The 24,594-nt window shown below is 48.7% G+C and overlaps 6 non-coding genes across 6 annotated transcripts; all 6 read right to left on the reverse strand.

Moving 5' to 3' along the window:
- Positions 1-267: 267 nt before the first annotated feature.
- TRNAP-AGG (transfer RNA proline (anticodon AGG)) lies at positions 268-339 on the reverse strand. Its single transcript has one exon. It is a non-coding gene; the product is annotated as a tRNA-Pro (tRNA).
- Positions 340-3,378: 3,039 nt separating this feature from the next.
- On the reverse strand, positions 3,379-3,451 carry TRNAV-CAC (transfer RNA valine (anticodon CAC)). The gene has a single exon. It is a non-coding gene; the product is annotated as a tRNA-Val (tRNA).
- Positions 3,452-10,533: 7,082 nt separating this feature from the next.
- Positions 10,534-10,606, reverse strand: TRNAV-CAC (transfer RNA valine (anticodon CAC)). The gene has a single exon. It is a non-coding gene; the product is annotated as a tRNA-Val (tRNA).
- Positions 10,607-17,270: 6,664 nt separating this feature from the next.
- On the reverse strand, positions 17,271-17,382 carry TRNAL-CAA (transfer RNA leucine (anticodon CAA)). The gene is made up of 2 exons: positions 17,345-17,382; positions 17,271-17,316 (listed from the first exon to the last, which is right to left on the reverse strand). It is a non-coding gene; the product is annotated as a tRNA-Leu (tRNA).
- A 4,340-nt stretch (positions 17,383-21,722) lies between these two features.
- On the reverse strand, positions 21,723-21,794 carry TRNAP-GGG (transfer RNA proline (anticodon GGG)). Its single transcript has one exon. It is a non-coding gene; the product is annotated as a tRNA-Pro (tRNA).
- A 2,621-nt stretch (positions 21,795-24,415) lies between these two features.
- On the reverse strand, positions 24,416-24,527 carry TRNAL-CAA (transfer RNA leucine (anticodon CAA)). Its single transcript has 2 exons — positions 24,490-24,527; positions 24,416-24,461 (listed from the first exon to the last, which is right to left on the reverse strand). It is a non-coding gene; the product is annotated as a tRNA-Leu (tRNA).
- Between the last annotated feature and the right edge of the window lie 67 nt (positions 24,528-24,594).

Below are 24,594 nucleotides of genomic sequence, written 5' to 3' on the forward strand. Positions count from 1 at the left end.
CCAGCATGCATACACTCAGACGTCCTGAAAAATCCCACAGCTGCGGGCAGAGACAGACAAATATCTGATGCCTAAATGCCAGGAAGGAGAGCCTGTGAAATCATCACACAGGGCGCACTGAGAGCAGGCAGGAAGGAAGCCAAGGCATTGTAATCCATTTTTCGCCTGAGGCAAAAAATATGTTTTGCGCAACAATGGTTCGAGTGGAATGAGAAATGTTGAGGGGTTGTGTATTTTGAGCAGGATTTGATTGTTTTCCGCTAAAATGGGCTCGTCCGGGATTTGAACCCGGGACCTCTCGCACCCTAAGCAAGAATCATACCCCTAGACCAACGAGCCTGGGCACAGAAATGCAACGGCTCCGAACCTGCTCGGAGGGTTGGTGACAGAGAGTGGGAGACTACATCCCAAAGCAAGAAACTGCACATGGTGCTCTCTTCTGCAGTACGACTAGAGTCATTTGCATGGTCTTCATCGAACATGACATAAAAAGCCTCTATCCTTTAGACATTTTGGCCCAGATTTACAAGAAAATGACTAAGCGCGACGCTGTGCCAAATTTGCAAGCCCCACGCGCCGTCATTTTCAAAATGCAGGAAAGTGCCGTATTTAGTAGAACACAGCGCACCCCTGTGCTTCCCCCTGCGCCAGCTCTAAATTAGCTGCTGAGCGCCAACGCAGCCGTTCTTGCACCATGGTACAAGGATGACTGCGTTGAGGGGGAAATTGTTTTTGTGCAGGAAGGGACACCTTCCTGCCCAAAAAAAAAATCTTCAATGGTGATTTGCTCTTACTTCTATGTGTGCTGCAGAATGCATCACACATAGAAAGAGCAAAAACAAGGAGAAATGAAAACATTTCTCCTCAGTGCGCCACTCTAACGACACCCCTGGGATGGCGTTGGATTTTGGCGCTGACGCAGATTTACGCCAACTCCTAAATCTGGAGCAGCATCAAAATGCTATGGTGTTGCTGTGGCACACTCCCAACAACACCCATTGCACGCCCCTTCCAGGGAACGCGCTGCGTGCTAAGGGGCCGTATTTACAAGGTGGTGTTAAGCCACAAAAAGTGGCTGAACGCCATCTTGTAAATACCGCGCAGTGCATAGGGCCACCGGGGGTCACTAAAAGTGATGCTCCGGTGGCGATAGGGCCTTGTAAGTCTGGCACTTTATTTGCTCAAGGTGTGTGTTCTTGGTGAGGGCAGGAAAGCTATTTTCGCTCTCGTACCTTCCTTCCTTGGCTGGCTTGAATGCTGTAGGCTCAGGCTTCATTGCAAAGGTCAAACAGTGAGCAACTGACTGCCGTAAGCTGGCGCAACTCCTCTTGGTGAGCTGTGACAGATGCCCCAGGAGCGTAGTACCTCACGATGGTGAGGGATAGACACAGTCTCTTTTATCTCAGCTTGCCTGTCAGGTGAGGCAGGAAATGCAAATACTGTGAAAAAGCCCAGCGACTCGAACCAGGGACCTTTCGCATGTGAGGTGCGCATGATAACCACTACACTACACAAACAGACACACTTGCCGGCTTGCTTCATGTGGCTATGCATTGTACTGGAACCACCACACTATGGAAACAGACACACCTGCTTGCTTTATGTGGCTATGCATTGGACTGGGATGCAAGGATGAGGGCCAATGTTCATGACGCTCAAAGCTGAGCCTTCCGGAACACGATCTCTTCCCTTGGAAGAAAGGAACTGGGATCACTTTCATTCCAAGAGGTGATTTCAGAACTGGACCCGAAATTACCATGGAGAAGCACTGTGCATTTAATGTTCCTACGAGCACTGCTGCTCCAGCACAGAAAAGCAGTTGCAAAGAAATCTCGCATACCTTCATGATGCTGAACCGTCTCGACGCCAGTATAAAGCATGTATTGCATTGCAACATGACATCTTACAAGAGTGAAAAGCAGAAATACTCCTGTTTAAAACACAGACTGAACCTATAAAGGTAGGGGTTTGTCTGGGATTTGAACCGAGGTCCTCTCACACCCGAAGCGAGAATCATACCCCTATACCAACTAGACTGCCGCTGCATAGTCATTTGAAACATCTTCTGAAGCGTCTTTCCGAAAAGCAGGGCCATTTGGAGGCTCTCTCTCTCTAAGCGTGCCATAGCAATTGATGTTTTCTGTCAAGGATTTTTTGTTTGTCTCTAGCAAGGCAAGAGGTAGTCAAAATGCCCTGTGCCAGTGAGCTGAACTAGGGCACTGATGTGAAAAGCAGACCCTTTCTGGTAGTTGTAACCCGCTGCAAGTCATGGACCCTTGCGCCTTAGACTTCCCAACCAGAAGCACTGAAGGGCCTGCTAGCTCTTGAGCCAGAGGAGCATGCCTCTTGGATTCAAGCACACTTGCTCGATCAGCGCTCGATCAGGCGAGATTTATATTAGTGGCTCATAGGCCTTAAACACTCACCTGGGAGACGCAGGGTGGCTGATTTCCCGGAATGGCCCTTGATGGGGAAATCACCTCCTTTCCGCCGCCTCATTTCAGAATTGTGTGCTAGTCGCAAGACAGTGTTCAGGGGTTCATGGGTACTGCCTACTCCCAGCTGCCTCTCTGTCTTCTTCATGTAAATTGCAAGTCACGAGGAGGCACCATTGCCAATATGCTCCGCCCACCTAACCAAGAAACCTAGTTTGAGCTTGTCTGCCTGTGTTGTTGCAGGGGCAGTGTCTTCTTTGCCCAAAAGGTGGCAGGAGAGCCTCACTTCAAACGATAGAATCAACTGCTTAAGTAGAAACCAGCATGGTAGTTACTGTCATAAAGTGCAGCTCTAACAGAAGGTGTGCCTGAGACGCCCCTTCCAGTAATACACAGAATTTTGATTGAGGGCCCAGCCGATGGGTTGGTGGATTTCTCCTCACATGCCACAGCAGCTTCCAAAGATAGTGGTGTGAGGAGCTGGCTCTGCAAGCAGAGCAAGATTTAAGGGAAGAAAATACACCTGTCAGAAGTGGGATTTGAACCCACGTCTCCATGAAGAGACCAGAAGGCTCAGCTTCACTGAAGATCAAGCTCTCTTGAGTCTGGCGCCTTAGACCACTCGGCCATCCTGACAGCCAAAACTGTGTGCAGGTCGGACTCTTCAGTCTGCACTTGATGATTTTGCCGCTTGCAATGTTCCTATCAAAGTCACAGCTTTAAAGGCCCCACAATATAACATGGCCAAGAAAAAAAAAAAAAAACAGAACAAGAAACAATGCACATGCACGACCACCGAGGGATGCAGATAACTTTTTAGCGTCCTGCAATAGTAAAGCACGTTTTACACAGGTCACAAGTTTTTAAAGGTCATTTCTGTCTAAGTGTGCATTGAGAGAGACTGAGGTTTTAGGGAGCAAACACAAAAGCTGCTGCTGCCAAGTGTTTCTGCCCGGTCTCAAACCGGGGACTTTTCGCGTGTGAGGCGAACGTGATAACCACTACACTACAGAAACAAGCTTGCTGATTTGACTGAAGGAGCACAGTTCCCCTCATATGTTTGCACGATTTCCTCTATACTTTATCAGCAGTTGCTCGGAATGCGAGGGGTAAGTGTGAAAATTGCAGCGGTGTCGGCCAGCATGCATACACTCAGACGTCCTGAAAAATCCCACAGCTGCGGGCAGAGACAGACAAATATCTGATGCCTAAATGCCAGGAAGGAGAGCCTGTGAAATCATCACACAGGGCGCACTGAGAGCAAGCAGGAAGGAAGCCAAGGCATTGTAATCCATTTTTCGCCTGAGGCAAAAAATATGTTTTGCGCAACAATGCTTCGAGTGGAATGAGAAATGTTGAGGGGTTGTGTATTTTGAGCAGGATTTGATTGTTTTCCGCTAAAATGGGCTCGTACGGGATTCGAACCCGGGACCTCTTGCACCCTAAGCGAGAATCATACCCCTAGACCAACGAGCCTGGGCACAGAAATGCAACGGCTCCGACCCTGCTCGGAGGGTTGGTGACAGAGAGTGGGAGACTACATCCCAAAGCAAGAAACTGCACATGGTGCTCTCTTCTGCAGTACGACTAGAGTCATTTGCATGGTCTTCATCGAACATGACATAAAAAGCCTCTATCCTTTAGACATTTTGGCCCAGATTTACAAGAAAATGACTAAGCTCGACGCTGTGCCAAATTTGCAAGCCCCACGCGCCGTCATTTTCAAAATGCAGGAAAGCGCCGTATTTAGTAGAATACAGCGCACCCCTGTGCTTCCCCCTGCGCCAGCTCTAAATTAGCTGCTGAGCGCCAACGCAGCCGTTCTTGCACCATGGTACAAGGATGACTGCGTTGAGGGGGAAATTGTTTTTGTGCAGGAAGGGACACCTTCCTGCCCAAAAAAAAAATCTTCAATGGTGATTTGCTCTTACTTCTATGTGTGCTGCAGAATGCATCACACATAGAAAGAGCAAAAACAAGGAGAAATTAAAACATTTCTCCTCAGTGCGCCACTCTAACGACACCCCTGGGATGGCGTTGGATTTTGGCGCTGACGCAGATTTACGCCAACTCCTAAATCTGGAGCAGCATCAAAATGCTATGGTGTTGCTGTGGCACACTCCCAACAACACCCATTGCACGCCCCTTCCAGGGAACGCGCTGCGTGCTAAGGGGCCGTATTTACAAGGTGGTGTTAAGCCACAAAAAGTGGCTGAACGCCATCTTGTAAATACCGCGCAGTGCATAGTGCCACCGGGGCGTCAATAAAAGTGATGCTCCGGTGGCGATAGGGCCTTGTAAGTCTGGCACTTTATTTGCTCAAGGTGTGTGTTCTTGGTGAGGGCAGGAAAGCTATTTTCGCTCTCGTACCTTCCTTCCTTGGCTGGCTTGAATGCTGTAGGCTCAGGCTTCATTGCAAAGGTCAAACAGTGAGCAACTGACTGCCGTAATCTGGCGCAACTCCTCTTGGTGAGCTGTGACAGATGCCCCAGGAGCGTAGTACCTCACGATGGTGAGGGATAGACACAGTCTCTTTTATCTCAGCTTGCCTGTCAGGTGAGGCAGGAAATGCAAATACTGTGAAAAAGCCCAGCGACTCGAATCAGGGACCTTTCGCATGTGAGGTGCGCATGATAACCACTACACTACACAAGCAGACACACTTGCCGGCTTGCTTCATGTGGCTATGCATTGTACTGGAACCACCACACTATGGAAACAGACACACCTGCTTGCTTTATGTGGCTATGCATTGGACTGGGATGCAAGGATGAGGGCCAATGTTCATGACGCTCAAAGCTGAGCCTTCCGGAACACGATCTCTTCCCTTGGAAGAAAGGAACTGGGATCACTTTCATTCCAAGAGGTGATTTCAGAACTGGACCCGAAATTACCATGGAGAAGCACTGTGCATTTAATGTTCCTACGAGCACTGCTGCTCCAGCACAGAAAAGCAGTTGCAAAGAAATCTCGCATACCTTGATGATGCTGAACCGTCTCGACGCCAGTATAAAGCATGTATTGCATTGCAACATGACATCTTACAAGAGTGAAAAGCAGAAATACTCCTGTTTAAAACACAGACTGAACCTATAAAGGTAGGGGTTTGTCTGGGATTTGAACCGAGGTCCTCTCACACCCGAAGCGAGAATCATACCCCTATACCAACTAGACTGCCGCTGCATAGTCATTTGAAACATCTTCTGAAGCGTCTTTCAGAAAAGCAGGGCCATTTGGAGGCTCTCTCTCTCTAAGCGTGCCATAGCAATTGATATTTTCTGTCAAGGATTTTTTGTTTGTCTCTAGCAAGGCAAGAGGTAGTCAAAATGCCCTGTGCCAGTGAGCTGAACTAGGGGACTGATGTGAAAAGCAGACCCTTTCTGGTAGTTGTAACCCGCTGCAAGTCATGGACCCTTGCACCTTAGACTTCCCAACCAGAAGCACTGAAGGGCCTGCTAGCTCTTGAGCCAGAGGAGCATGCCTCTTGGATTCAAGCACACTTGCTCGATCAGCGCTCGATCAGGCTTGATCAGGCGAGATTTATATTAATGGCTCATAGGCCTGAAACACTCACCTGGGAGACGCAGGGTGGCTGATTTCCCGGAATGGCCCTTGATGGGGAAATCACCTCCTTTCCCCCGCCTCATTTCAGAATTGTGTGCTAGTCGCAAGACAGTGTTCAGGGGTTCATGGGTACTGCCTACTCCCAGCTGCCTCTCTGTCTTCTTCATGTAAATTGCAAGTCACGAGGAGGCACCATTGCCAATATGCTCCGCCCACTTAACCAAGAAACCTAGTTTGAGCTTGTCTGCCTGTGTTGTTGCAGGGGCAGTGTCTTCTTTGCCCAAAAGGTGGCAGGAGAGCCTCACTTCAAACGATAGAATCAACTGCTTAAGTAGCAACCAGCATGGTAGTTACTGTCATAAAGTGCAGCTCTAAGAGAAGGTGTGCCTGAGACGCCCCTTCCAGTAATACACAGAATTTTGATTGAGGGCCCAGCCGATGGGTTGGTGGATTTCTCCTCACATGCCACAGCAGCTTCCAAAGATAGTGGTGTGAGGAGCTGGCTCTGCAAGCAGAGCAAGATTTAAGGGAAGAAAATACACGTGTCAGAAGTGGGATTTCAACCCACGCCTCCATGAAGAGACCAGAAGGCTCAGCTTCACTGAAGATCAAGCTCTCTTGAGTCTGGCGCCTTAGACCACTCGGCCATCTTGACAGCCAAAACAGTGTGCAGGTCGGACTCTTCAGTCTGCACTTGTTGATTTTGCCGCTTGCAATGTTCCTATCAAAGTCACAGCTTTAAAGGCCCCACAATATAACATGGCCAAGAAAAAAAAAAAAAAACAGAACAAGATACAATGCACATGCACGACCACCGAGGGATGCAGATAACTTTTTAGCGTCCTGCAATAGTAAAGCACGTTTTACACAGGTCACAAGTTTTTAAAGGTCATTTCTGTCTAAGTGTGCATTGAGAGAGACTGAGGTTTTAGGGAGCAAACACAAAAGCTGCTGCTGTCAAGTGTTTCTGCCCGGTCTCAAACCGGGGACTTTTCGCGTGTGAGGCAAACGTGATAACCACTACACTACAGAAACAAGCTTGCTGATTTGACTGAAGGAGCACAGTTCCCCTCATATGTTTGCACGATTTCCTCTATACTTTATCAGCAGTTGCTCGGAATGCGAGGGGTAAGTGTGAAAATTGCAGCGGTGTCGGCCAGCATGCATACACTCAGACGTCCTGAAAAATCCCACAGCTGCGGGCAGAGACAGACAAATATCTGATGCCTACATGCCAGGAAGGAGAGCCTGTGAAATCATCACACAGGGCGCACTGAGAGCAAGCAGGAAGGAAGCCAAGGCATTGTAATCCATTTTTCGCCTGAGGCAAAAAATATGTTTTGCGCAACAATGCTTCGAGTGGAATGAGAAATGTTGAGGGGTTGTGTATTTTGAGCAGGATTTGATTGTTTTCCGCTAAAATGGGCTCGTCAGGGATTTGAACCCGGGACCTCTCGCACCCTAAGCGAGAATCATACCCCTAGACCAACGAGCCTGGGCACAGGAATGCAACGGCTCCGACCCTGCTCGGAGGATTGGTGACAGAGAGTGGGAGACTACATCCCAAAGCAAGAAACTGCACATGGTGCTCTCTTCTGCAGTACGACTAGAGTCATTTGCATGGTCTTCATCGAACATGACATAAAAAGCCTCTATCCTTTAGACATTTTGGCCCAGATTTACAAGAAAATGACTAAGCGCGACGCTGTGCCAAATTTGCAAGCCCCACGTGCCGTCATTTTCAAAATGCAGGAAAGCGCCGTATTTAGTAGAATACAGCGCACCCCTGTGCTTCCCCCTGCGCCAGCTCTAAATTAGCTGCTGAGCGCCAACGCAGCCGTTCTTGCACCATGGTACAAGGATGACTGCGTTGAGGGGGAAATTGTTTTTGTGCAGGAAGGGACACCTTCCTGCCCAAAAAAAAAATCTTCAATGGTGATTTGCTCTTACTTCTATGTGTGCTGCAGAATGCATCACACATAGAAAGAGCAAAAACAAGGAGAAATGAAAACATTTCTCCTCAGTGCGCCACTCTAACGACACCCCTGGGATGGCGTTGGATTTTGGCGCTGACGCAGATTTACGCCAACTCCTAAATCTGGAGCAGCATCAAAATGCTATGGTGTTGCTGTGGCACACTCCCAACAACACCCATTGCACGCCCCTTCCAGGGAACGCGCTGCGTGCTAAGGGGCCGTATTTACAAGGTGGTGTTAAGCCACAAAAAGTGGCTGAACGCCATCTTGTAAATACCGCTCAGTGCATAGGGCCACCGGGGGTCACTAAAAGTGATGCTCCGGTGGCGATAGGGCCTTGTAAGTCTGGCACTTTATTTGCTCAAGGTGTGTGTTCTTGGTGAGGGCAGGAAAGCTATTTTCGCTCTCGTACCTTCCTTCCTTGGCTGGCTTGAATGCTGTAGGCTCAGGCTTCATTGCAAAGGTCAAACAGTGAGCAACTGACTGCCGTAAGCTGGCGCAACTCCTCTTGGTGAGCTGTGACAGATGCCCCAGGAGCGTAGTACCTCACGATGGTGAGGGATAGACACAGTCTCTTTTATCTCAGCTTGCCTGTCAGGTGAGGCAGGAAATGCAAATACTGTGAAAAAGCCCAGCGACTCGAACCAGGGACCTTTCGCATGTGAGGTGCGCATGATAACCACTACACTACACAAACAGACACACTTGCCGGCTTGCTTCATGTGGCTATGCATTGTACTGGAACCACCACACTATGGAAACAGACACACCTGCTTGCTTTATGTGGCTATGCATTGGACTGGGATGCAAGGATGAGGGCCAATGTTCATGACGCTCAAAGCTGAGCCTTCCGGAACACGATCTCTTCCCTTGGAAGAAAGGAACTGGGATCACTTTCATTCCAAGAGGTGATTTCAGAACTGGACCCGAAATTACCATGGAGAAGCACTGTGCATTTAATGTTCCTACGAGCACTGCTGCTCCAGCACAGAAAAGCAGTTGCAAAGAAATCTCGCATACCTTCATGATGCTGAACCGTCTCGACGCCAGTATAAAGCATGTATTGCATTGCAACATGACATCTTACAAGAGTGAAAAGCAGAAATACTCCTGTTTAAAACACAGACTGAACCTATAAAGGTAGGGGTTTGTCTGGGATTTGAACCGAGGTCCTCTCACACCCGAAGCGAGAATCATACCCCTATACCAACTAGACTGCCGCTGCATAGTCATTTGAAACATCTTCTGAAGCGTCTTTCCGAAAAGCAGGGCCATTTGGAGGCTCTCTCTCTCTAAGCGTGCCATAGCAATTGATGTTTTCTGTCAAGGATTTTTTGTTTGTCTCTAGCAAGGCAAGAGGTAGTCAAAATGCCCTGTGCCAGTGAGCTGAACTAGGGCACTGATGTGAAAAGCAGACCCTTTCTGGTAGTTGTAACCCGCTGCAAGTCATGGACCCTTGCGCCTTAGACTTCCCAACCAGAAGCACTGAAGGGCCTGCTAGCTCTTGAGCCAGAGGAGCATGCCTCTTGGATTCAAGCACACTTGCTCGATCAGCGCTCGATCAGGCGAGATTTATATTAGTGGCTCATAGGCCTTAAACACTCACCTGGGAGACGCAGGGTGGCTGATTTCCCGGAATGGCCCTTGATGGGGAAATCACCTCCTTTCCGCCGCCTCATTTCAGAATTGTGTGCTGGTCGCAAGACAGTGTTCAGGGGTTCATGGGTACTGCCTACTCCCAGCTGCCTCTCTGTCTTCTTCATGTAAATTGCAAGTCACGAGGAGGCACCATTGCCAATATGCTCCGCCCACCTAACCAAGAAACCTAGTTTGAGCTTGTCTGCCTGTGTTGTTGCAGGGGCAGTGTCTTCTTTGCCCAAAAGGTGGCAGGAGAGCCTCACTTCAAACGATAGAATCAACTGCTTAAGTAGAAACCAGCATTGTAGTTACTGTCATAAAGTGCAGCTCTAACAGAAGGTGTGCCTGAGACGCCCCTTCCAGTAATACACAGAATTTTGATTGAGGGCCCAGCCGATGGGTTGGTGGATTTCTCCTCACATGCCACAGCAGCTTCCAAAGATAGTGGTGTGAGGAGCTGGCTCTGCAAGCAGAGCAAGATTTAAGGGAAGAAAATACACCTGTCAGAAGTGGGATTTGAACCCACGTCTCCATGAAGAGACCAGAAGGCTCAGCTTCACTGAAGATCAAGCTCTCTTGAGTCTGGCGCCTTAGACCACTCGGCCATCCTGACAGCCAAAACTGTGTGCAGGTCGGACTCTTCAGTCTGCACTTGATGATTTTGCCGCTTGCAATGTTCCTATCAAAGTCACAGCTTTAAAGGCCCCACAATATAACATGGCCAAGAAAAAAAAAAAAAAACAGAACAAGAAACAATGCACATGCACGACCACCGAGGGATGCAGATAACTTTTTAGCGTCCTGCAATAGTAAAGCACGTTTTACACAGGTCACAAGTTTTTAAAGGTCATTTCTGTCTAAGTGTGCATTGAGAGAGACTGAGGTTTTAGGGAGCAAACACAAAAGCTGCTGCTGCCAAGTGTTTCTGCCCGGTCTCAAACCGGGGACTTTTCGCGTGTGAGGCGAACGTGATAACCACTACACTACAGAAACAAGCTTGCTGATTTGACTGAAGGAGCACAGTTCCCCTCATATGTTTGCACGATTTCCTCTATACTTTATCAGCAGTTGCTCGGAATGCGAGGGGTAAGTGTGAAAATTGCAGCGGTGTCGGCCAGCATGCATACACTCAGACGTCCTGAAAAATCCCACAGCTGCGGGCAGAGACAGACAAATATCTGATGCCTAAATGCCAGGAAGGAGAGCCTGTGAAATCATCACACAGGGCGCACTGAGAGCAAGCAGGAAGGAAGCCAAGGCATTGTAATCCATTTTTCGCCTGAGGCAAAAAATATGTTTTGCGCAACAATGCTTCGAGTGGAATGAGAAATGTTGAGGGGTTGTGTATTTTGAGCAGGATTTGATTGTTTTCCGCTAAAATGGGCTCGTACGGGATTCGAACCCGGGACCTCTTGCACCCTAAGCGAGAATCATACCCCTAGACCAACGAGCCTGGGCACAGAAATGCAACGGCTCCGACCCTGCTCGGAGGGTTGGTGACAGAGAGTGGGAGACTACATCCCAAAGCAAGAAACTGCACATGGTGCTCTCTTCTGCAGTACGACTAGAGTCATTTGCATGGTCTTCATCGAACATGACATAAAAAGCCTCTATCCTTTAGACATTTTGGCCCAGATTTACAAGAAAATGACTAAGCTCGACGCTGTGCCAAATTTGCAAGCCCCACGCGCCGTCATTTTCAAAATGCAGGAAAGCGCCGTATTTAGTAGAATACAGCGCACCCCTGTGCTTCCCCCTGCGCCAGCTCTAAATTAGCTGCTGAGCGCCAACGCAGCCGTTCTTGCACCATGGTACAAGGATGACTGCGTTGAGGGGGAAATTGTTTTTGTGCAGGAAGGGACACCTTCCTGCCCAAAAAAAAAATCTTCAATGGTGATTTGCTCTTACTTCTATGTGTGCTGCAGAATGCATCACACATAGAAAGAGCAAAAACAAGGAGAAATTAAAACATTTCTCCTCAGTGCGCCACTCTAACGACACCCCTGGGATGGCGTTGGATTTTGGCGCTGACGCAGATTTACGCCAACTCCTAAATCTGGAGCAGCATCAAAATGCTATGGTGTTGCTGTGGCACACTCCCAACAACACCCATTGCACGCCCCTTCCAGGGAACGCGCTGCGTGCTAAGGGGCCGTATTTACAAGGTGGTGTTAAGCCACAAAAAGTGGCTGAACGCCATCTTGTAAATACCGCGCAGTGCATAGTGCCACCGGGGCGTCAATAAAAGTGATGCTCCGGTGGCGATAGGGCCTTGTAAGTCTGGCACTTTATTTGCTCAAGGTGTGTGTTCTTGGTGAGGGCAGGAAAGCTATTTTCGCTCTCGTACCTTCCTTCCTTGGCTGGCTTGAATGCTGTAGGCTCAGGCTTCATTGCAAAGGTCAAACAGTGAGCAACTGACTGCCGTAATCTGGCGCAACTCCTCTTGTTGAGCTGTGACAGATGCCCCAGGAGCGTAGTACCTCACGATGGTGAGGGATAGACACAGTCTCTTTTATCTCAGCTTGCCTGTCAGGTGAGGCAGGAAATGCAAATACTGTGAAAAAACCCAGCGACTCGAATCAGGGACCTTTCGCATGTGAGGTGCGCATGATAACCACTACACTACACAAGCAGACACACTTGCCGGCTTGCTTCATGTGGCTATGCATTGTACTGGAACCACCACACTATGGAAACAGACACACCTGCTTGCTTTATGTGGCTATGCATTGGACTGGGATGCAAGGATGAGGGCCAATGTTCATGACGCTCAAAGCTGAGCCTTCCGGAACACGATCTCTTCCCTTGGAAGAAAGGAACTGGGATCACTTTCATTCCAAGAGGTGATTTCAGAACTGGACCCGAAATTACCATGGAGAAGCACTGTGCATTTAATGTTCCTACGAGCACTGCTGCTCCAGCACAGAAAAGCAGTTGCAAAGAAATCTCGCATACCTTGATGATGCTGAACCGTCTCGACGCCAGTATAAAGCATGTATTGCATTGCAACATGACATCTTACAAGAGTGAAAAGCAGAAATACTCCTGTTTAAAACACAGACTGAACCTATAAAGGTAGGGGTTTGTCTGGGATTTGAACCGAGGTCCTCTCACACCCGAAGCGAGAATCATACCCCTATACCAACTAGACTGCCGCTGCATAGTCATTTGAAACATCTTCTGAAGCGTCTTTCAGAAAAGCAGGGCCATTTGGAGGCTCTCTCTCTCTAAGCGTGCCATAGCAATTGATGTTTTCTGTCAAGGATTTTTTGTTTGTCTCTAGCAAGGCAAGAGGTAGTCAAAATGCCCTGTGCCAGTGAGCTGAACTAGGGGACTGATGTGAAAAGCAGACCCTTTCTGGTAGTTGTAACCCGCTGCAAGTCATGGACCCTTGCACCTTAGACTTCCCAACCAGAAGCACTGAAGGGCCTGCTAGCTCTTGAGCCAGAGGAGCATGCCTCTTGGATTCAAGCACACTTGCTCGATCAGCGCTCGATCAGGCTTGATCAGGCGAGATTTATATTAATGGCTCATAGGCCTGAAACACTCACCTGGGAGACGCAGGGTGGCTGATTTCCCGGAATGGCCCTTGATGGGGAAATCACCTCCTTTCCCCCGCCTCATTTCAGAATTGTGTGCTAGTCGCAAGACAGTGTTCAGGGGTTCATGGGTACTGCCTACTCCCAGCTGCCTCTCTGTCTTCTTCATGTAAATTGCAAGTCACGAGGAGGCACCATTGCCAATATGCTCCGCCCACTTAACCAAGAAACCTAGTTTGAGCTTGTCTGCCTGTGTTGTTGCAGGGGCAGTGTCTTCTTTGCCCAAAAGGTGGCAGGAGAGCCTCACTTCAAACGATAGAATCAACTGCTTAAGTAGCAACCAGCATGGTAGTTACTGTCATAAAGTGCAGCTCTAAGAGAAGGTGTGCCTGAGACGCCCCTTCCAGTAATACACAGAATTTTGATTGAGGGCCCAGCCGATGGGTTGGTGGATTTCTCCTCACATGCCACAGCAGCTTCCAAAGATAGTGGTGTTGGGAGCTGGCTCTGCAAGCAGAGCAAGATTTAAGGGAAGAAAATACACGTGTCAGAAGTGGGATTTCAACCCACGCCTCCATGAAGAGACCAGAAGGCTCAGCTTCACTGAAGATCAAGCTCTCTTGAGTCTGGCGCCTTAGACCACTCGGCCATCTTGACAGCCAAAACAGTGTGCAGGTCGGACTCTTCAGTCTGCACTTGTTGATTTTGCCGCTTGCAATGTTCCTATCAAAGTCACAGCTTTAAAGGCCCCACAATATAACATGGCCAAGAAAAAAAAAAAAAAACAGAACAAGATACAATGCACATGCACGACCACCGAGGGATGCAGATAACTTTTTAGCGTCCTGCAATAGTAAAGCACGTTTTACACAGGTCACAAGTTTTTAAAGGTCATTTCTGTCTAAGTGTGCATTGAGAGAGACTGAGGTTTTAGGGAGCAAACACAAAAGCTGCTGCTGTCAAGTGTTTCTGCCCGGTCTCAAACCGGGGACTTTTCGCGTGTGAGGCAAACGTGATAACCACTACACTACAGAAACAAGCTTGCTGATTTGACTGAAGGAGCACAGTTCCCCTCATATGTTTGCACGATTTCCTCTATACTTTATCAGCAGTTGCTCGGAATGCGAGGGGTAAGTGTGAAAATTGCAGCGGTGTCGGCCAGCATGCATACACTCAGACGTCCTGAAAAATCCCACAGCTGCGGGCAGAGACAGACAAATATCTGATGCCTACATGCCAGGAAGGAGAGCCTGTGAAATCATCACACAGGGCGCACTGAGAGCAAGCAGGAAGGAAGCCAAGGCATTGTAATCCATTTTTCGCCTGAGGCAAAAAATATGTTTTGCGCAACAATGCTTCGAGTGGAATGAGAAATGTTGAGGGGTTGTGTATTTTGAGCAGGATTTGATTGTTTTCCGCTAAAATGGGCTCGTCAGGGATTTGAACCCGGGACCTCTCGCACCCTAAGCGAGAATCATACCCCTAGACCAACGAGCCTGGGCACAGGAATGCAACGGCTCCGACCCTGCTCGGAGGATTGGTGACAGAGAGTGGGAGACTACATCCCAAAGCAAGAAACTGCACATGGTGCTCTCTTCTGCAGTACGACTAGAGTCATTTGCATGGTCTTCATCGAACATGACATAAAAAGCCTCTATCCTTTAGACATTTTGGCCCAGATTTACAAGAAAATGACTAAGCGCGACGCTGTGCCAAATTTGCAAGCCCCACGTGCCGTCATTTTCAAAATGCAGGAAAGCGCCGTATTTAGTAGAATACAGCGCACCCCTGTGCTTCCCCCTGCGCCAGCTCTAAATTAGCTGCTGAGCGCCAACGCAGCCGTTCTTGCACCATGGTACAAGGATGACTGCGTTGAGGGGGAAATTGTTTTTGTGCAGGAAGGGACACCTTCCTGCCCAAAAAAAAAATCTTCAATGGTGATTTGCTCTTACTTCTATGTGTGCTGCAGAATGCATCACACATAGAAAGAGCAAAAACAAGGAGAAATGAAAACATTTCTCCTCAGTGCGCCACTCTAACGACACCCCTGGGATGGCGTTGGATTTTGGCGCTGACGCAGATTTACGCCAACTCCTAAATCTGGAGCAGCATCAAAATGCTATGGTGTTGCTGTGGCACACTCCCAACAACACCCATTGCACGCCCCTTCCAGGGAACGCGCTGCGTGCTAAGGGGCCGTATTTACAAGGTGGTGTTAAGCCACAAAAAGTGGCTGAACGCCATCTTGTAAATACCGCGCAGTGCATAGTGCCACCGGGGCGTCACTAAAAGTGATGCTCCGGTGGCGATAGGGCCTTGTAAGTCTGGCACTTTATTTGCTCAAGGTGTGTGTTCTTGGTGAGGGCAGGAAAGCTATTTTCGCTCTCGTACCTTCCTTCCTTGGCTGGCTTGAATGCTGTAGGCTCAGGCTTCATTGCAAAGGTCAAACAGTGAGCAACTGACTGCCGTAAGCTGGCGCAACTCCTCTTGGTGAGCTGTGACAGATGCCCCAGGAGTGTAGTACCTCACGATGGTGAGGGATAGACACAGTCTCTTTTATCTCAGCTTGCCTGTCAGGTGAGGCAGGAAATGCAAATACTGTGAAAAAGCCCAGCGACTCGAACCAGGGACCTTTCGCATGTGAGGTGCGCATGATAACCACTACACTACACAAGCAGACACACTTGCCGGCTTGCTTCATGTGGCTATGCATTGTACTGGAACCACCACACTATTGAAACAGACACACCTGCTTGCTTTATGTGGCTATGCATTGGACTGGGATGCAAGGATGAGGGCCAATGTTCATGACGCTCAAAGCTGAGCCTTCCGGAACACGATCTCTTCCCTTGGAAGAAAGGAACTGGGATCACTTTCATTCCAAGAGGTGATTTCAGAACTGGACCCGAAATTACCATGGAGAAGCACTGTGCATTTAATGTTCCTACGAGCACTGCTGCTCCAGCACAGAAAAGCAGTTGCAAAGAAATCTTGCATACCTTCATAATGCTGAACCGTCTTGACGCCAGTATAAAGCATGTATTGCATTGCAACATGACATCTTACAAGAGTGAAAAGCAGAAATACTCCTGTTTAAAACACAGACTGAACCTATAAAGGTAGGGGTTTGTCTGGGATTTGAACCGAGGTCCTCTCACACCCGAAGCGAGAATCATACCCCTATACCAACTAGACTGCCGCTGCATAGTCATTTGAAACATCTTCTGAAGCGTCTTTCAGAAAAGCAGGGCCATTTGGAGGCTCTCTCTCTCTAAGCGTGCCATAGCAATTGATGTTTTCTGTCAAGGATTTTTTGTTTGTCTCTAGCAAGGCAAGAGGTAGTCAAAATGCCCTGTGCCAGTGAGCTGAACTAGGGGACTGATGTGAAAAGCAGACCCTTTCTGGTAGTTGTAACCCGCTGCTAGTCATGGACCCTTGCACCTTAGACTTCCCAACCAGAAGCACTGAAGGGCCTGCTAGCTCTTGAGCCAGAGGAGCATGCCTCTTGGATTCAAGCACACTTGCTCGATCAGCGCTCGATCAGGCGAGATTTATATTAGTGGCTCATAGGCCTGAAACACTCACCTGGGAGACGCAGGGTGGCTGATTTCCCGGAATGGCCCTTGATGGGGAAATCACCTCCTTTCCCCCGCCTCATTTCAGAATTGTGTGCTAGTCGCAAGACAGTGTTCAGGGGTTCATGGGTACTGCCTACTCCCAGCTGCCTCTCTGTCTTCTTCATGTAAATTGCAAGTCACGAGGAGGCACCATTGGCAATATGCTCCACCCACTTAACCAAGAAACCTAGTTTGAGCTTGTCTGCCTGTGTTGTTGCAGGGGCAGTGTCTTCTTTGCCCAAAAGGTGGCAGGAGAGCCTCACTTCAAACGATAGAATCAACTGCTTAAGTAGAAACCAGCATGGTAGTTACTGTCATAAAGTGCAGCTCTAACAGAAGGTGTGCCTGAGACGCCCCTTCCAGTAATACACAGAATTTTGATTGAGGGCCCAGCCGATGGGTTGGTGGATTTCTCCTCACATGCCACAGCAGCTTCCAAAGATAGTGGTGTGAGGAGCTGGCTCTGCAAGCAGAGCAAGATTTAAGGGAAGAAAATACACCTGTCAGAAGTGGGATTTGAACCCACGCCTCCATGAAGAGACCAGAAGGCTCAGCTTTACTGAAGATCAAGCTCTCTTGAGTCTGGCGCCTTAGACCACTCGGCCATCCTGACAGCCAAAACAGTGTGCAGGTCGGACTCTTCAGTCTGCACTTGTTGATTTTGCCGCTTGCAATGTTCCTATCAAAGTCACAGCTTTAAAGGCCCCACAATATAACATGGCCAAGAAAAAAAAAAAAAAACAGAACAATAAACAATGCACATGCACGACCACCGAGGGATGCAGATAACTTTTTAGCGTCCTGCAATAGTAAAGCACGTTTTACACAGGTCACAAGTTTTTAAAGGTCATTTCTGTCTAAGTGTGCATTGAGAGAGACTGAGGTTTTAGGGAGCAAACACAAAAGCTGCTGCTGCCAAGTGTTTCTGACCGGTCTCAAACCGGGGACTTTTTGCGTGTGAGGCGAACGTGATAACCACTACACTACAGAAACAAGCTTGCTGATTTGACTGAAGGAGCACAGTTCCCCTCATATGTTTGCACGATTTCCTCTATACTTTATCAGCAGTTGCTCGGAATGCGAGGGGTAAGTGTGAAAATTGCAGCGGTGTCGGCCAGCATGCATACACTCAGACGTCCTGAAAAATCCCACAGCTGCGGGCAGAGACAGACAAATATCTGATGCCTAAATGCCAGGAAGGAGAGCCTGTGAAATCATCACACAGGGCGCACTGAGAGCAAGCAGGAAGGAAGCCAAGGCATTGTAATCCATTTTTCGCCTGAGGCAAAAAATATGTTTTGCGCAACAATGCTTCGAGTGGAATGAGAAATGTTGAGGGGTTGTGTATTTTGAGCAGGATTTGATTGTTTTCCGCTAAAATGGGCTCGTCCGGGATTTGAACACGACACCTCTCGCACCCTAAGCGAGAATCATACCCCTAGACCAACGAGCCTGGGCACAGAAATGCAACGGCTCCAACCCTGCTCGGAGGGTTGGTGACAGAGAGTGGGAGACTACATCCCAAAGCAAGAAACTGCACATGGTGCTCTCTTCTGCAGTACGACTAGAGTCATTTGCATGGTCTTCATCGAACATGACATAAAAAGCCTCTATCCTTTAGACATTTTGGCCCAGATTTACAAGAAAATGACTAAGCGCGATGCTGTGCCAAATTTGCAAGCCCCATGCGCCGTCATTTACAAAATGCAGGAAAGCGCCGTATTTAGTAGAATACAGCGCACCCCTGTGCTTCCCCCTGCGCCAGCTCTAAATTAGCTGCTGAGCGCCAACGCAGCCGTTCTTGCACCATGGTACAAGGATGACTGCGTTGAGGGGGAAATTGTTTTTGTGCAGGAAGGGACACCTTCCTGCCCAAAAAAAAAATCTTCAATGGTGATTTGCTCTTACTTCTATGTGTGCTGCAGAATGCATCACACATAGAAAGAGCAAAAACAAGGAGAAATTAAAACATTTCTCCTCAGTGCGCCACTCTAACGACACCCCTGGGATGGCGTTGGATTTTGGCGCTGACGCAGATTTACGCCAACTCCTAAATCTGGAGCAGCATCAAAATGCTATGGTGTTGCTGTGGCACACTCCCAACAACACCCATTGCACGCCCCTTCCAGGGAACGCGCTGGGTGCTAAGGGGCCGTATTTACAAGGTGGTGTTAAGCCACAAAAAGTGGCTGAACGCCATCTTGTAAATACCGCGCAGTGCATAGTGCCACCGGGGCGTCACTAAAAGTGATGCTCCGGTGGCGATAGGGCCTTGTAAGTCTGGCACTTTATTTGCTCAAGGTGTGTGTTCTTGGTGAGGGCAGGAAAGCTATTTTCGCTCTCGTACCTTCCTTCCTTGGCTGGCTTGAATGCTGTAGGCTCAGGCTTCATTGCAAAGGTCAAACAGTGAGCAACTGACTGCCGTAAGCTGGCGCAACTCCTCTTGGTGAGCTGTGACAGATGCCCCAGGAGCGTAGTACCTCACGATGGTGAGGGATAGACACAGTCTCTTTTATCTCAGCTTGCCTGTCAGGTGAGGCAGGAAATGCAAATACTGTGAAAAAGCCCAGCGACTCGAACCAGGAACCTTTCGCATGTGAGGTGCGCATGATAACCACTACACTACACAAGCAGACACACTTGCCGGCTTGCTTCATGTGGCTATGCATTGTACTGGAACCACCACACTATGGAAACAGACACACCTGCTTGCTTTATGTGGCTATGCATTGGACTGGGATGCAAGGATGAGGGCCAATGTTCATGACGCTCAAAGCTGAGCCTTCCGGAACACGATCTCTTCCCTTGGAAGAAAGGTACTGGGATCACTTTCATTCCAAGAGGTGATTTCAGAACTGGATACGAAATTACCATGGAGAAGCACTGTGCATTTAATGTTCCTACGAGCACTGCTGCTCCAGCACAGAAAAGCAGTTGCAAAGAAATCTCGCATACCTTCATGATGCTGAACCGTCTCGACGCCAGTATAAAGCATGTATTGCATTGCAACATGACATCTTACAAGAGTGAAAAGCAGAAATACTCCTGTTTAAAACACAGACTGAACCTATAAAGGTAGGGGTTTGTCTGGGATTTGAACCGAGGTCCTCTCACACCCGAAGCGAGAATCATACCCCTATACCAACTAGACTGCCGCTGCATAGTCATTTGAAACATCTTCTGAAGCGTCTTTCAGAAAAGCAGGGCCATTTGGAGGCTCTCTCTCTCTAAGCGTGCCATAGCAATTGATGTTTTCTGTCAAGGATTTTTTGTTTGTCTCTAGCAAGGCAAGAGGTAGTCAAAATGCCCTGTGTCAGTGAGCTGAACTAGGGCACTGATGTGAAAAGCAGACCCTTTCTGGTAGTTGTAACCCGCTGCAAGTCATGGACCCTTGCACCTTAGACTTCCCAACCAGAAGCACTGAAGGGCCTGCTAGCTCTTGAGCCAGAGGAGCATGCCTCTTGGATTCAAGCACACTTGCTCGATCAGCGCTCGATCAGGCGAGATTTATATTAGTGGCTCATAGGCCTGAAACACTCACCTGGGAGACGCAGGGTGGCTGATTTCCCGGAATGGCCCTTGATGGGGAAATCACCTCCTTTCCCCCGCCTCATTTCAGAATTGTGTGCTAGTCGCAAGACAGTGTTCAGGGGTTCATGGGTACTGCCTACTCCCAGCTGCCTCTCTGTCTTCTTCATGTAAATTGCAAGTCACGAGGAGGCACCATTGGCAATATGCTCCACCCACTTAACCAAGAAACCTAGTTTGAGCTTGTCTGCCTGTGTTGTTGCAGGGGCAGTGTATTCTTTGCCCAAAAGGTGGCAGGAGAGCCTCACTTCAAACGATAGAATCAACTGCTTAAGTAGAAACCAGCATGGTAGTTACTGTCATAAAGTGCAGCTCTAACAGAAGGTGTGCCTGAGACGCCCCTTCCAGTAATACACAGAATTTTGATTGAGGGCCCAGCCGATGGGTTGGTGGATTTCTCCTCACATGCCACAGCAGCTTCCAAAGATAGTGGTGTGAGGAGCTGGCTCTGCAAGCAGAGCAAGATTTAAGGGAAGAAAATACACCTGTCAGAAGTGGGATTTGAACCCACGCCTCCATGAAGTGACCAGAAGGCTCAGCTTCACTGAAGATCAAGCTCTCTTGAGTCTGGCGCCTTAGACCACTCGGCCATCCTGACAGCCAAAACAGTGTGCAGGTCGGACTCTTCAGTCTGCACTTGTTGATTTTGCCGCTTGCAATGTTCCTATCAAAGTCACAGCTTTAAAGGCCCCACAATATAACATGGCCAAGAAAAAAAAAAAAAACAGAACAAGAAACAATGCACATGCACGACCACCGAGGGATGCAGATAACTTTTTAGCGTCCTGCAATAGTAAAGCACGTTTTACACAGGTCACAAGTTTTTAAAGGACAATTCTGTCTAAGTGTGCATTGAGAGAGACTGAGGTTTTAGGGAGCAAACACAAAAGATGCTGCTGCCAAGTGTTTTTGCCCGGTCTCAAACCGGGGATTTTTCACGTGTGAGGCGAACGTGATAACCACTACACTTCAGAAACAAGCTTGCCGATTTGACTGAAGGAGCACAGTTCCCCTCATATGTTTGCACGATTTCCTCTATACTTTATCAGCAGTTGCTCGGAATGCGAGGGGTAAGTGTGAAAATTGCAGCGGTGTCGGCCAGCATGCATACACTCAGACGTCCTGAAAAATCCCACAGCTGCGGGCAGAGACAGACAAATATCTGATGCCTAAATGCCAGGAAGGAGAGCCTGTGAAATCATCACACAGGGCGCACTGAGAGCAAGCAGGAAGGAAGCCAAGGCATTGTAATCCATTTTTCGCCTGAGGCAAAAAATATGTTTTGCGCAACAATGCTTCGAGTGGAATGAGAAATGTTGAGGGGTTGTGTATTTTGAGCAGGATTTGATTGTTTTCCGCTAAAATGGGCTCGTCCGGGATTTGAACCCGGGACCTCTCGCACCCCAAGCGAGAATCATACCCCTAGACCAACGAGCCTGGGTACAGAAATGCAACGGCTCCAACCCTGCTCGGAGGGTTGGTGACAGAGAGTGGGAGACTACATCCCAAAGCAAGAAACTGCACATGGTGCTCTCTTCTGCAGTACGACTAGAGTCATTTGCATGGTCTTCATCGAACATGACATAAAAAGCCTCTATCCTTTAGACATTTTGGCCCAGATTTACAAGAAAATGACTAAGCGCGATGCTGTGCCAAATTTGCAAGCCCCACGCGCCGTCATTTTCAAAATGCAGGAAAGCGCCGTATTTAGTAGAATACAGCGCACCCCTGTGCTTCCCCCTGCGCCAGCTCTAAATTAGCTGCTGAGCGCCAACGCAGCCGTTCTTGCACCATGGTACAAGGATGACTGCGTTGAGGGGGAAATTGTTTTTGTGCAGGAAGGGACACCTTCCTGCCCAAAAAAAAAATCTTCAATGGTGATTTGCTCTTACTTCTATGTGTGCTGCAGAATGCATCACACATAGAAAGAGCAAAAACAAGGAGAAATTAAAACATTTCTCCTCAGTGCGCCACTCTAACGACACCCCTGGGATGGCGTTGGATTTTGGCGCTGACGCAGATTTACGCCAACTCCTAAATCTGGAGCAGCATCAAAATGCTATGGTGTTGCTGTGGCACACTCCCAACAACACCCATTGCACGCCCCTTCCAGAGAACGCGCTTCGTGCTAAGGGGCCGTATTTACAAGGTGGTGTTAAGCCACAAAAAGTGGCTGAACGCCATCTTGTAAATACCGCGCAGTGCATAGTGCCACCGGGGCGTCACTAAAAGTGATGCTCCGGTGGCGATAGGGCCTTGTAAGTCTGGCACTTTATTTGCTCAAGGTGTGTGTTCTTGGTGAGGGCAGGAAAGCTATTTTCGCTCTCGTACCTTCCTTCCTTGGCTGGCTTGAATGCTGTAGGCTCAGGCTTCATTGCAAAGGTCAAACAGTGAGCAACTGACTGCCGTAAGCTGGCGCAACTCCTCTTGGTGAGCTGTGACAGATGCCCCAGGTGTGTAGTACCTCACGATGGTGAGGGATAGACACAGTCTCTTTTATCTCAGCTTGCCTGTCAGGTGAGGCAGGAAATGCAAATACTGTGAAAAAGCCCAGCGACTCGAACCAGGAACCTTTCGCATGTGAGGTGCGCATGATAACCACTACACTACACAAGCAGACACACTTGCCGGCTTGCTTCATGTGGCTATGCATTGTACTGGAACCACCACACTATGGAAACAGACACACCTGCTTGCTTTATGTGGCTATGCATTGGACTGGGATGCAAGGATGAGGGCCAATGTTCATGACGCTCAAAGCTGAGCCTTCCGGAACACGATCTCTTCCCTTGGAAGAAAGGAACTGGGATCACTTTCATTCCAAGAGGTGATTTCAGAACTGGACCCGAAATTACCATGGAGAAGCACTGTGCATTTAATGTTCCTACGAGCACTGCTGCTCCAGCACAGAAAAGCAGTTGCAAAGAAATCTCGCATACCTTCATGATGCTGAACCGTCTCGACGCCAGTATAAAGCATGTATTGCATTGCAACATGACATCTTACAAGAGTGAAAAGCAGAAATACTCCTGTTTAAAACACAGACTGAACCTATAAAGGTAGGGGTTTGTCTGGGATTTGAACAGAGGTCCTCTCACACCCGAAGCGAGAATCATACCCCTATACCAACTAGACTGCCGCTGCATAGTCATTTGAAACATCTTCTGAAGCGTCTTTCAGAAAAGCAGGGCCATTTGGATGCTCTCTCTCTCTAAGCGTGCCATAGCAATTGATGTTTTCTGTCAAGGATTTTTTGTTTGTCTCTAGCAAGGCAAGAGGTAGTCAAAATGCCCTGTGCCAGTGAGCTGAACTACGGCACTGATGTGAAAAGCAGACCCTTTCTGGTAGTTGTAACCCGCTGCAAGTCATGGACCCTTGCACCATAGACTTCCCAACAAGAAGCACTGAAGGGCCTGCTAGCTCTTGAGCCAGAGGAGCATGCCTCTTGGATTCAAGCACACTTGCTCGATCAGCGCTCGATCAGGCGAGATTTATATTAGTGGCTCATAGGCCTGAAACACTCACCTGGGAGACGCAGGGTGGCTGATTTCCCGGAATGGCCCTTGATGGGGAAATCACCTCCTTTCCCCCGCCTCATTTCAGAATTGTGTGCTAGTCGCAAGACAGTGTTCAGGGGTTCATGGGTACTGCCTACTCCCAGCTGCCTCTCTGTCTTCTTCATGTAAATTGCAAGTCACGAGGAGGCACCATTGCCAATATGCTCCGCCCACTTAACCAAGAAACCTAGTTTGAGCTTGTCTGCCTGTGTTGTTGCAGGGGCAGTGTCTTCTTTGCCCAAAAGGTGGCAGGAGAGCCTCACTTCAAACGATAGAATCAACTGCTTAAGTAGAAACCAGCATGGTAGTTACTGTCATAAAGTGCAGCTCTAACAGAAGGTGTGCCTGAGACGCCCCTTCCAGTAATACACAGAATTTTGATTGAGGGCCCAGCCGATGGGTTGGTGGATTTCTCCTCACATGCCACAGCAGCTTCCAAAGATAGTGGTGTGAGGAGCTGGCTCTGCAAGCAGAGCAAGATTTAAGGGAAGAAAATACACCTGTCAGAAGTGGGATTTGAACCCACGCCTCCATGAAGAGACCAGAAGGCTCAGCTTCACTGAAGATCAAGCTCTCTTGAGTCTGGCGCCTTAGACCACTCGGCCATCCTGACAGCCAAAACAGTGTGCAGGTCGGACTCTTCAGTCTGCACTTGTTGATTTTGCCGCTTGCAATGTTCC

The sequence above is a fragment of the Pleurodeles waltl genome, unplaced genomic scaffold, assembly GCF_031143425.1.
Source record: "Pleurodeles waltl isolate 20211129_DDA unplaced genomic scaffold, aPleWal1.hap1.20221129 scaffold_72, whole genome shotgun sequence".
Lineage (NCBI taxonomy): Eukaryota > Metazoa > Chordata > Amphibia > Caudata > Salamandridae > Pleurodeles > Pleurodeles waltl.